General features: G+C 38.7%; 1 protein-coding gene across 1 annotated transcript in view; it reads right to left on the bottom strand.

The window, feature by feature from the left end:
- mtus2a (microtubule associated tumor suppressor candidate 2a) overlaps window positions 1–11,561 on the bottom strand; it is a 41,428-nt gene extending 29,867 nt beyond the window's left edge. Inside the window, exon 1 of the mRNA XM_059351088.1 lies at window positions 11,445–11,561. The gene's annotated coding sequence lies outside the window, so the exon portion shown is untranslated. The remainder of the gene's footprint in view (window positions 1–11,444) is intronic.
- Window positions 11,562–13,328: the final 1,767 nt, after the last annotated feature.

Raw genomic sequence — 13,328 nt, 5'->3', positions numbered from 1 at the left:
CTGTTTGCATGTAAGTGAAGGAATCACCCTCGGGATGTCTGATGAAGACAGGCGAGGAGGAAGAGAAGGAAGGGTGCGAAGTGTTTTGTAATGAGCTTTTTTCCCCATGAGAGATTGAAAAATAGAAGGCAGGATGAGGATAGGGTGAAAACATCTGCAATAACAGTATGTTCCAATGATTTTATGGAATATAGCCTACAACAGCAAGAGAATGGTGTCTTTAATGTACTCAAATGCATGTATTTTCCTTGCAGGAAAAACATGAAATTGATGTGTTGACTCAAAACACAGCTCAGAAGGGATAAATCCATACTGTACGTCTGATCATTGCAGGGGGTTAGCACTCCACTCTAGCCTGCCATATGGCTGATTTAGCCAATGCCACGATTCGATCGCACATGGCAACAGCACATCGTGCTTCAGTTAAAAGGCAGCAGGTTGTACAGGAAACAGAGATTTAAATGCTTGTGTCGCTGTGAGGAGACGACATGTCAAAGTAACCGACTGTAAGTTGCACCACTGAAATGTGCAGAGTCAATAAATGAGCAGATGGCAGGGAGGGCAAAGAGCTGTTGTCATATCATGTCAGTGCAGCACGGTCACAGGACGGTTTAATCACAGCAGAATTAAAAATACTCAAACCAATTAACAACCACACATCAACACACATGGAAAAACATTGACAGGGTATGACTTTGTTGTGTTTTTGCTCTCAGAGGAAAGACTTCTGGGTGTCTCTTTACATGTTAATCTCACTATAATTATGCCAAAGCTCTATGAGGAATTCTCCTTGTGCCTTGATCCAGACGCAGACAAATATATCTGCAGAATATTAATGGACTCCATTTGCCTAAGAGAGAGTATCTTTTATATTCTTGTCTGTTAAACTATTTCTTACTATAATACACAGGCAGTGTTCGAAGAGTTACTTTTAAAACATATTCCACTACAGATATATCTGAATACATGCCTTACATGCATTTTAGAGAACATAGAATGTACAATTTATTTCTTTAGATTACTTAAACTATGCAATGTATTCTAAACTTCTACTTTGGTTTTCTTTTGGAATACTTCCAAATCATCTTGCTGAGCTCATTTGTCTGGGTCAGACATATGATCATAAATTTAAAAAAACCCACACATTTCTTTAACAGTACATCCTGTTATGGGTTATGTTATCCTTTGTAGTATAAAAGATGCTGTTTGCCAAATATAGGCTAACTCAAATGATTGAAAATATTGAAACATTTGGCTTCATTCTTTTCCATTTAATTACTCTTCTATTTAAAAAAATATATATTTATTTCTATTTATTTTTTGCATTGTTTATTTTTCTGTAACTAATTTCTTATGTTTTGTTGCTGTGCAATGCATTGCTGTTTGATAAAAATTTTAAAAAAAGGTGATCATGTGACGTAAACTAACTGACGGCAGCCAGCTCATTTTATTTATAGCTAAAATATTAATAATATTTAAATGTTGTTCTTGATGAGAGCCACAGGCAGGCCTTCACTAAAAATAAAAATAAATTAAATGAAATAGACATCTGTTTAAGTCATTAATTTTTATAGATAGTAACTGTAGTAATATAATAATAATAATAATAATAATAATAATAATAATAATAATAATAACAATAATAATCATCATCATCATTATCATTATCATCATCATCATCTTTACTATCCACAAATCCACAGTGGTTAAAAATAATAATAATAATAAACTAAACTAAATATAAATAAAAGTTTGTGTATTCTATTATTCTCCTACACTCATATAGATAGAATAAATCATAGTCTATCAAACTGTCTGCAAGTAATCTTTGTAGGCATGCATATTACATATTATAGCACATTTTTAGACCAAGATGGTTATTATGTAGTCAAATATGTGTCTTCAAACCATCACACTGAATAGTAGTTTCCAAAGTTCAAATAAAACTCCCACCCTCTAATTATAAGTGCAGCAGGGGAGTCCATACTTATTAGCAGGTGCTTCTTCATGTGTCCTGTGGCAGAGACACCAGTGAACTGAGTGAACTGCTAAGAAGGCAGCTCTCTCTGCCTGTGGCTAATCTCATGCTGCTCCAACTGGGTAGAGCTACAGTTTGTCCAAATACACTGGGAGGGGAAAACATTCAAAGATATGATTTGTATTCCTGAAGGTCAACTTTGAAGTAATTTTGGAGATATTTTCCTGAAGAGCCTTTTTAAACAAGCTCTTGGGAACTGAGCTAAATAAGGGTAAAGGAAGGTTGTTTTACTCAAGGATTGTGACCAAATCTAAAAACTTTTCAACTCTGAAATACATGCCCACTTACCACTGCAGTATATTTAATAAAATAATCAAGGGGTGATATAACATATTGGTCAGAATAAACATTGAGATTCTGCATGAGATCAGAAATAACAGAGGCTCAGGGAAAATCCATTGTGGCAGACAAACAGACAAACAACACGATTATAATCCACACACCGTCTTCTGTACTCTGTGAACACTGCAAATATTTACCCTCGGCTGGTGCACACAATCAAATAATTAGCTAATTATAAAACACACAATTCAAAGAGGCGGGGCAGGCGAGGGGTGGAAGAGGGAGGGAGACAGAGAGCTGTAGAAAATTCTCTGATAGGACATGGTGGCAGATCAATTACGGCACTGATGTAGTACCGGAGGTTGTGCTGATGACAGCAGTCTTGGGAGGCTGAGCGCTAAGCTTGGTCACAGTGGCTGAACCACAATAAGCTGCACATCACCTCACAACAGAGGCAGACAAAACCAATCTGGCAAAATCCTAAACATAACCCAACAGAGAACAAAAAAACCTGTCCGACTCTGTGAATAAAGTCACATGTTGTGATGATAAAAAGCATACATAATCAGGTGTGTATTGGGATTCTTCAGGAGACATTCAACAGAGAAAAAAAAGTGAGGTTGTCCCTGCTGTCACAAACTTATTTAGATGTGAAAAGTAAAAAGGATCACATGGGAATGAGTGGATGAAGCAGGACTGCTGTTGGCTGATGTTTCCTTTGACTGGAATATGAATTATGCAATTACAAGTGGAACAAATGTGGACATCTTTGATCATCAAGCTTCTACTCTTTGAGCAGAGGAAACACTGCAAAAAAAAAAGAGAATCAGTCCACAGGGACCATTTTTGGCTTTATGAGTTGTGTATGCGCTGTTGCCAAATCCATTATATGCTAACTTTTTACAAGTGAAAATACAAGGGGAAAATAGATAAGTAAAGAAAGAAAAATAGATAGGATATTTTTAAAATAGAGGGAAAAGGAGAGAGAGGGAAAGAAAGAAAAATGGATAAAGAGAAAAAGAGAGGAAAAATAAAAAAGAATAGAGAAAATAAGAAAAGAGAGACAAAAAGGAGAAAGAAAAAAACAAACAAACAAACAAACAAAGAAAAGAAAAAGAGAAAATAAATAAGAAAATAGAGGAAAAAGGTGAAAGAAATAAAGTTAAAAGGAATACATAAAGAAAACTAGATAATTAAAATAAAAATAGAGGCAAAAAGCAGGAAGAAAGTAAAGAAGAAAGAAAAAGGAGAAATGGAGAAAAGGAGAGAAAAAATTGCATTATGGCTAATCAAGTGATGCATTCACTTACTACCTATTCTTGCCTCCGACAACTGCTTATTAAAATATTTTTGCACAAATTTGAGTGTGTGGAAGCTTTGTTCTTTAGGAATTAAAATGTTCAGCAGTGCTACTGATTTTGACATTGTGACGGAGTTCACAGCATACCAGAGCGGACAGGCCTGACATTGGTCCTGCATATATGCATGCTGAGTTGTTCGGGGCTGGAAAATGTAATGAAGGTAGGCTTTGTTTCACCTTTGTTTCACAGAGTTGACGTAACTACTGAATGTCTGAATTCCTCTGGGAAAACAGCCGGATGGAAAAATTGAACACTTCTGCTTCTGTTGTCATGGCAATGCCACATCCCTGGGAATTGGAGAATACACGTTCTGACCCCCGCGTCTTCCATCAGGGGAAAGGTCAGCGTAAGAAAGAGACGGGGTATCTGGAAGGTCAGCTTTATGCTTTTACACTCACAGCTCATGCATACATTCTGCTGTGCAATGCTTTCACATGGCTCATACATAGATACATGCAGCCAGGAAAACATCAAATACACAGCGTAGGAAATCTGAGTGAAAGCCAGGTTTTTTTCCCCACCAGCTACATACTACTCATCTAGGAGCAATCACATCCTTGTAAGTGTGGGAAATCGACGGGATCGGTGAAGTGATGAGAGAGCATGGGGAAGGATAAGACCATATCTCAGCAGTGATCAAATTCAGTGAAGGGCAAGAATTTGTGGCTTTTGAGGCTCCAAACCCATCAAGTGCTGCACTTAACGAAAGAAAGTCCATCTCAGAAGGTGGGAAAAGACAACTCAACATGATGAGGCAACTAAAATCTAGAGTGGTGCAGAAATGCAAAGAGACAGGCCTACTCCTTCCTCCCTTTCTGTTTCTTCTCTGTCTGTGAGCAAGGCTGTGTGGGTGAAAAATGAGACAGACATGAGGTGGGAGAGATGAGACATGCAGATGGATACAGAAAGGAAGAGAGTTGACGAAGGAGAGCTTTTCTAATTAGGCTGATGGAAAGAAATACATCATTTGAACCTCTACGGTACGAGCTATAGAGCCTCAATTCTGAAGTGACTTACTGATATGAGCCCAGAGAGCAGAGGGAAGTCGTTATTGAAATTCATGCACCATATATAACGATAATTAGCGCTAAATCGCTCCCATTGATGCAACTGTTAACGTATATATACAGGTAGTAAATCTCATATAATCTACATAGAAGATGTGGACTATCCTATCATTGTTTCTCTCTTAGGGACTGTATGGAAATTATTGATATGGGAGAGGAAGTCAGGGAAGGGAGAGGGTTTTTATTTCTTAATTTTGCTGAAGGTAAGGTAGTCTGAATTTTTAAGAAGAGGCAATATTTTCTCAGTCCAAATTATTTATTTATTTTGAGATTTATTATGCAAAAGAAAAATCAAAAACACTTTTATTTTGATATTTAATACCGTGTTTCATTAAAAAACTGCTGGGAAAATAGATGGGATAACTATAGATGATGGTATGATATTTGTATGGGCTTACTGCATTTTTATTTGCTCAATCAGAATATTCTGTCTTGTTTTATTTTTTTAATACCTTATTTATCTTTTGATATTTGATGTTTATTAAGAAAGAATAAAACAAACATCACCATGTTCAGATATTGCTGTGAATTATGCTTCACAATTAAGATATTTGAAACAAATAATGCCTGTTATCATGTTTTATTTACCACATAAGTGATCTAAGGGACAATCAGACATCTGAGCTCATACCAGGTACAGCATTTTTTGATCTGGTGCATATGTTTTTAAAGACTGGGGTAACAGATATTTTTAAATATAGCAAAAAAAGAACATTTTGTGATTGTGAATCATATTTTTATACTGTAGAGCAAAGTTAGGGGCTACAAAGAAATGTGTTTCAGACAAAAACAGATGCTAATTTAAAAGAACTTGCAACAGAATCTCAAAAATTTTCTCTCAGGGAGCCAAGCCAGGCAGACAGAGTAACAAACAACTTGTTTTCATGTCAGTGAGTGAGTTGTGTACACATGTGACAACACAAAGTCTAATGTGCATATAGGAGCATTGTGTCGTATGCAGACACAGACACCTGCAAACACACACATTCAACACATGCACACACACACTCTCTGTGTCTTTGTTGTCGGTCCAGCAGCACATGTGGCTATTACACAAACCATTTGTCATTGGCACTTCGCTTTATTCCTCTCCTCCCCCACTGGAGAGCAGACAGGTTTTATAGCTCCCTGGTCCCAGGGGAACCCCAACGACGCACACACACATTCCCCTGTGCCATCTCTTGCACATATACACACACACACACACACACACACACACACACACACACACACACACACACACTTTTGCATAGAATTCCAGCACACTGAAATAGAATCAAAAGAGATTGGGGGGGGGGCACAAATGGACAGAGCGGCGACGCGTGCGTAACCATAATTTATGACTCCTGTGTGTTAGCACATGACATAATTAGATTTAGTGCTGGATTTACATTAAAATGCACTGTAGCAGTTATCCTTAAAGATGAAACTCCGATCCTCTAATACAGCACATGCTGTGTCTTTGCAAGCATGTAATTAATCTCTAATGACATCATCCTTGCATGTCCTTGTACACTTTCCTGGATTGTGTTCGAAAGTGTGTCCCAATGCGTGAGTGTGAACGTGTGAACATCTACCCCCTACAGACATGTGGATACATTTAAGGCTCTTATACATTCACAAATGCTGCTCGCACACAAAAATAATAATCTCTCGTCCATTTTGGGGGACAAAAAAAACACAGTATTTCTTTCTCCTTGGACTTTATATTCTTTTCACATACAATTATCCAGCAGGATAAAGCTTAGTGAGGAAGTCTATTCAGAAATAAGCTAAGCTTTAGTCATCCATTCCTTCTCCTCCCATCTCTGTCAACGACACAACACAGTCAGAAATAGCACTGAAATAAGCTAAACGCTTTCGTTTTCACAGAAGACATAATAGACACCCTGTAGACAGAATTTCACAAGTAGTGATTCACCAAACTGTGCCTGAGTGTTTGTATGTGTGAACCGAGCACTGTGCACAGCAAAGGGATTACCATCACAGTGGAGCAGAAGTGGGAAATATCCAGAAATAGTATCCTCCAGTTGCTTTGCACTTTCTGTATGGATGTGCATCAAAAAACAACAGAGCTGCTCCTTATCAACAATTCCCTGACTGCAGCACAATAGAGCTCCGAACTGTATTCAATCAAGCTTTGTCCCTTCACTTGCCCCTTTACTTTCCTAAAAAATATGTTCATTTTTGTCTCTTCCTCCTCTTGTCTCCATCTCGTCTTCCACCTTAATAATACAGAGTTAATGAGGGCAGGGCGAAGTGATCAATCCCATTTTCATCCTTACAGACGGCACATCAGCAGACTACATCTGCCCAAATACTCCCCCCTCTCTCCCCCTCTGTCTCTCTCTCCCACTCCACTCCCACATACACACAGCCAGACGCCTTTTTGGACCCCAGAGGGAATCATTCTATATCGCAAGAGGAAACTGTAACAGGATTTCTGCAGGATCTGGGGTCAGAGTGGGTGGTCATACCTAACTGAATAAGCAGAACGAGAAAATCAGATCATCTGCAATAAAAGCTGATTTATATCCATATTGCACGCGTGCATGCGGCATTTTCGACCTGCTGTGAAATTGTCAGAAAAATATGCCAATAATAGGATTTATTAGTCGAAGCTAAATGAAAAATGGAGGCAAGTGTTCACACATCCATCCATCAACACATGCTCACACACAAGGTTTGTCTCTTTGTTATTCACACAGCTGACAAAATGACAAAGTGCACACAAAAAAAAGGAGCGGATAATCACAAACAACATTCAAAACCTAAACTAAAAGCACCACTTCCGAATTAAATGCAGTTGCACATGTGCCTGCAAAGTTCCACATACAGTAACATAAACACCACCTACACACACAAGTGCACACAAGCACAGCGACTGTCACTGCAGCAGGAGCAGAGACAAAGGGACAGCTTCTCACTGAGGGGCAAATGTGGCTTGCAAAAGATGAAAAATATCCTTAATTATTATTTTTTTCCAGTGTTGCTTTTTGCACGTACTGCGAATGAATCTCTACTAAATCAGACATGTTCTTGCTTTTCCTGTCTGGCTTTGCTGTGCTGTGCAGTCTGTAAAGATGGATTGTAGTTGAGATGGATAAAGGGGAGACAAATGTGCAGGAAATGAAAGGGAAATGAAAAGGGGAATAAGATGAGTTGGTAACAAAAACAAAGACTAGCTGGTAGGGAGATTATCGTGATTAAAAATACACTGCTTCAGTCTGGAGGAGAGAATTAGGAGAAGGAGGAAGCTCTGAGACTTGTGTTTATTGGTTTATTGAGCCCTGCAGTTAAAACATAGATCCAGACAGAGGTGGCATGGAGGAGAGGAGAAAAAGAGCGTCTGTCCACGCTGGATGCTGGTTGCACCGCATTGTTATTAGCAAAGCCCCTCCACCCACTACCCTCACTCCTGTCGCAGAGAAAAATGTTAACTCTTGCATGGCTGGTGAGGGAAACTGTACGAGGGGACAAAGAGGAGAGGAAAGGAGTTCACTTCAAATGCAAAGCAGTTGCAGACAAAGAATTCAACGATAGTGGAATTCTCTGTGGGGTTGTGAGGGAAGTTGGCACGCAAACACACACAGTCAGACATAAAGCTGGCAAGGTGAGGCAGCACAGACAAAGAAAAGCTGAGTGCAAGTTAGACTGTGGCTGAGTCACTTCTGTTTATTTTAGGAAAATATGATAATAGAAACAAATGATGCTGCAGAGAGCGAAAGGGGTGGAGAAGAGTGGGGATGTGGGGGGATTCTAGATTATTTGCAATGTGTGAGTGTGTGTATGCATGTGTAATGTGCAAGTGGCAAACCCCAGGGGTGTGGGGGAGGGAGGCTGGCAAAGGATCACTGAGAGGTGAGCAAAGAATAGAGCGAGCTGAGGGGTTTTTGGGGTTGTGATGATGTGCAAAAAGAAAATATGATAATGGTCTGAAGTGGCTGCGTGTGTTGATGGAAAAAAAGCTGTTTTCATGTTGGACAAAGGGAGGTGGGAGGTTACAGGACAGGGCAAAGAACTCTAGTTCTTGTAGGGATTTATATATGCTGCTGTTCTGATGGATAAGTTTATTTTTGGGACACGGCTTTAGAAGAATGTACAGACTGGAGAAGTATCATAAAAAATGAATGATTCTGTGGCTTTTTACAGTCAAGTTAAGTATAGCACTAACAGCCTTGTAAAACACTGCTGCACACACATGAAAGGTAAATTCACAGAGCAGCATTCACTTGCTATAATAATAATAAAAGTTGCATGACCTAGTGCACAAAAATTGATTAAAGAGATGAAAAAATTGCATTAATTCCCTTAAAATGACTGCACACATTAAGCAAATACATGCACATACACACAAGTGGGAAAAAAAGGTATTTCATAGGGTACTCCCCACAGGACAGGGAAGTGTGTGTGGGTGTGTGTCATTAGCGGAGGCGTGCCTCTCTGTTCACCCTCTGATGTCCTGCCTGTGACTGCAGGGGAGGAGCTACGACAAGCTCATTTCCACCTTCCAGACAAAGACAGCGTGGATCTGAAAATGTGTGACCGCATGTGTGTTGACACTTCATTCACACCGAATGCACCATCCCTATATTGAGCAAAGATAAGCCTCCAAATTGTTAAATTATGAGTCACAACACGGGTTAGTGAAATAATTTAAGCCTCCCCCTCTTTCTGTCATTCTCACATTTCTCCAACCACATTTAATTACTTTAAAAAAAATAGTTTACCACATAGAAACTACTGTGGTATCAATAAGCACTTTTGTCCAAATTGTCAAAAGGAAAAAAAAGGGTATATATTTAGAACTAAAAAAGAAAGAAATTGAGAGGCATACTTCTCCTCACTCCTCCACTTCACTTATCATCTCTATATTTGCCCTCCCTCCTCCTTCTTCTCCTCTGTTCTGTCCTATAAAATAACCTTGAAGGTCGCACTGGTGCGCTACACTCATGGGCTTTGTGACAAACTGTCTTACCTGCAGGAACACACACACACACACACACACACACATACACAGCACCTGAGCCCGAGCACTACAACAAAACACACGCACACATGCTGCTCCGAGTGATTTTCCTGGCAGAGCTCTGCAGAATTGATCGCTGTTCAGACATTGCAGAGGTCAGATGTAATGAATCAATCACACATGCATCATCAGCATCTAGAACAGCAGCTACAGCCAAGGCCACAGGCTCCACTGCCCTGCTTTGATGCAGTGTCAACTTCTACATTAACATGACTCGGAGGGATTGGCAAGATTTAGCAAGATGGACTGGAAGATCCATAGACGTGGGTTGTCTCTGATATTTGGATCAATAATTGCAGCAGACAATTCCGATAAACATAAAAACCACAGAAATATTCTATGCAGAGGGTAGAATCTATCGACCACATGTCTGGTCAGCTAAATGCTAAACGGCGTGAGCCCTCGCACAGTTGTAAAGCTGCACAATTTTAGTAAACAAAGTAATACACTCTTACAAAGAAAGGCCCCCTGCACAGTCTCAAGGACAACCTGATTGTCAGACAGAGATCAATCAGAACAAGAGACAGCTGAGCATGAAAGGCATGCCCTCAATCTGCTCACCTTTATCTGATCCACCCCTTTCTGTCTTTCCTCTCCGCCCTCTCTTCTAAGTAGCCTAAAGGTGAGACTGAGGACATGGGAATTGTTGCAAAAGTACATAAAAATACTGCACTCCTCTCTGCATGGAGTTAGACAACACTAAAGAATAAGATTTGAGGTCTGCTGCAGGGCCAGGGCAGAGATCCATGCCTTTACTGATGAATGAAAGTGAAGAGAAGAATCAGAACAGAAACAGACTGCTTGTCTTTTTACACTATCTGTGATAATCATAAGAAAAATGTAATTGATGGTATGATCAGTGTCTGAAAAAGAGCATATTTCTCTTCACACTTGCATACTTCACATTTTTCACACACTGCTCATTTTTCTTCAATAAACCACTTCCATTAAATTGCTTGAGTCAGCATTTCAACACAGCCATAAAACAATTGGTTTCTTTTCTGCCATTTTCAAAAGGAAAACAGAGCTAGGTGGGACTTTTTTATTTTATTTATCATTTTTGTTTATTTTACTTGATGTAAGGAAATTGTTAGAAAATCTGGCATTACTAGAAATCTTTCAAAACACTCATAAATACAAATGCCAAACAGGCATTCTTACAAAATGAATACAAATACCTCCAATGTGTCTTAGTTGTCACCTCTCTGTACAGTGGATCATAGCTGGAGTCAGGTCTAAAGCCTGGATAATCTATGTGTGATCATTAGCATCACCCACAGAGACTTGACCTGCTCCATCCATTACACCAACCTGCTCTTCTCTGTCTGACCTCACTCCCTCTCTAACCACGATATGCTCTGCTTTAGCCTACTGCTCCACTAACAGCACGGTCTGATGCTCAACTTCCACACTACAGTCTTTTTGTTATTATTATTATTTTTGCAGAAACACAAATCCCCTCACACGTTGCACTTCATCGGGCCTGTAGAAACTAAGATCAATATTAAAATGCGGAGCGAACCGGATCAGCACCGAGACCCGAATCCTACAGGCGAAATACGTGCGACACTTCTTCAAGAAGCCCATGCACTCAGAAGCATCGTTTCAAATCAACAAATAATAGGACTAAATGAAAGAAAATGCCCGCAGAGTGCTTTCAGACTTACCTTAAGGTTTCTCTGGTGTTGATTCAAGAATATAGGCCAAATGCTGCTGAGTTACAAAACGAAACACGAGCGTGTCTTTTCACTCTCTCGCTCTCTCTCTGACTCGCAGTGTGAGGAGAGAGAGATGCTGCGGACAGGAGGAGGTGGAGGAGGAGGAGGAGGAGGTGGAGCGGTGCTGATGCTGCAGCCGACACCTGGCAGAGCATCCTCATATTCAGCCGGCTTCTGTCTATCAACACATTTGCGCGCCCTGCTGGATCACGTGAGAAGTACAAGCTTGATTCCAAAGAAGTCAAAAATGTAAATAAAAACACATGGCAGGAATTCAGGTGGAAGGTTATAATCAGTTTCTTTAGGACACCAGCAATCATATTTAAAATGGGGCTCACGCGCTCAGATAAATGCTGGAGAAGTTGTGGGACACACATTGGTAAACCACTGTTTTTATCAATTATGTTTGGTCCATCATTTATCTAATTATTTATACATTGCACAGTGAAAAAATGGATAAACCTTGAGGTTTGGCTCTGCATTAAAACAGAAAATGTTATTGCGTTTCTCTAAAAAGTACAACTTGTGTGTGTGTGTGTGTGTGTATAGTCATTTTTAGTCATAAAAATCAATTATTTGAATGTGTAACAAACCTATTCTTCAAAATAAACAATTAATTGAGGGGAAAGCAAAGAATTAGTTGAAATGCTTTTATCAATGCCTTTTAAATGACACATGAGTTCTGGTAACAGGACTGAAAAAAATGCAAGCATTTCTCACTTAAAAGTCTTCTTTAAAAAATCAAAAAATAGTTTGAGATGGACCAATACACATTTTGAGCAGTTAATTATGTTTGTTCTTAAAAAGCTAAAAAATTAAGTTTAACTTGGAGAGTTACAACTAGCAAATGGCACTCATTCGGTAGAATCCCTCATGTGGGCTATTTTGGATTATGCCCTAAACTGAAAAAAATCTGGGATGAGGTTTTTGATGCACTTGGAAAATTATTCCAGAAAAGTTTGGAAAAAGATCCAAGATGGTAATGTTTGGACTAATAACAAATTACATAACTGGAAGGGGGGAAATATCTTTTACAAATATTACTGATTTCAGCTCTTAAATCTATTACTGTTAAATGGTTAAAACCCTCCAACATACAACATGTGGATTGAGAAGGTCTGGGAAATCTGCCACATGGAACAAATAACTTACTCCTTAAGGCTTCAAAAATATATATTTGTTAACAGATGGAGACCTGTCATGACCATATTAATGCAATAAAAGTCATGTTATCTTTATTTTACTTCACTTCACTTCATTTAATTTTATTTATTTCCATTTCCATAGTTTATTATTTAATTACTTATTATTTGTTTGTGTTACTTTTGTTTAATCATATAATTTATTCATATTTGACCTGATGCATATACTTTATTGCTGTATTAAGCAGATCACAAATGAAAAACAGCAGACTAAATGTGAATTTGTATATATAATGTCTGTATAAGCTGCAGAAATTGACATAAAATTTAAGTTAATTTTTTTTTTAAATAAAATCGAAAGCGATCCTTTGCAAATACTCTGTGACATATATTCAAGTGAATACTGCACAAATGCAGTATATGTTATGTTCAAGCTACTAAACTTTTGTTTTTTACACACTTGTACTATGATAATATCATTTATATTTTATATAGTTTGTTAAAAGCGCTTTCAAAAAAAAAGTCCACCTGGGGTGTCCTGGAAATGTGAATAGGGGCGCATACCATTAAGGCTCAGTCCTTTCCTGCATGTCTTCCCCTCTGTCTCCCCCTTTCAATCTGTATCTCCACAACTATCAATAAAGCGAAAAGGCATAAAAAAAATATATGTTTCAGGATAAAAGGGCTCCTA

Source organism: Centropristis striata, chromosome 15, assembly GCF_030273125.1.
Source record: "Centropristis striata isolate RG_2023a ecotype Rhode Island chromosome 15, C.striata_1.0, whole genome shotgun sequence".
Taxonomy (NCBI): domain Eukaryota; kingdom Metazoa; phylum Chordata; class Actinopteri; order Perciformes; family Serranidae; genus Centropristis; species Centropristis striata.
The sequence above is the reverse complement of the archived record's forward strand: the minus strand, read 5'-3'. Positions and strand labels throughout refer to the sequence as shown.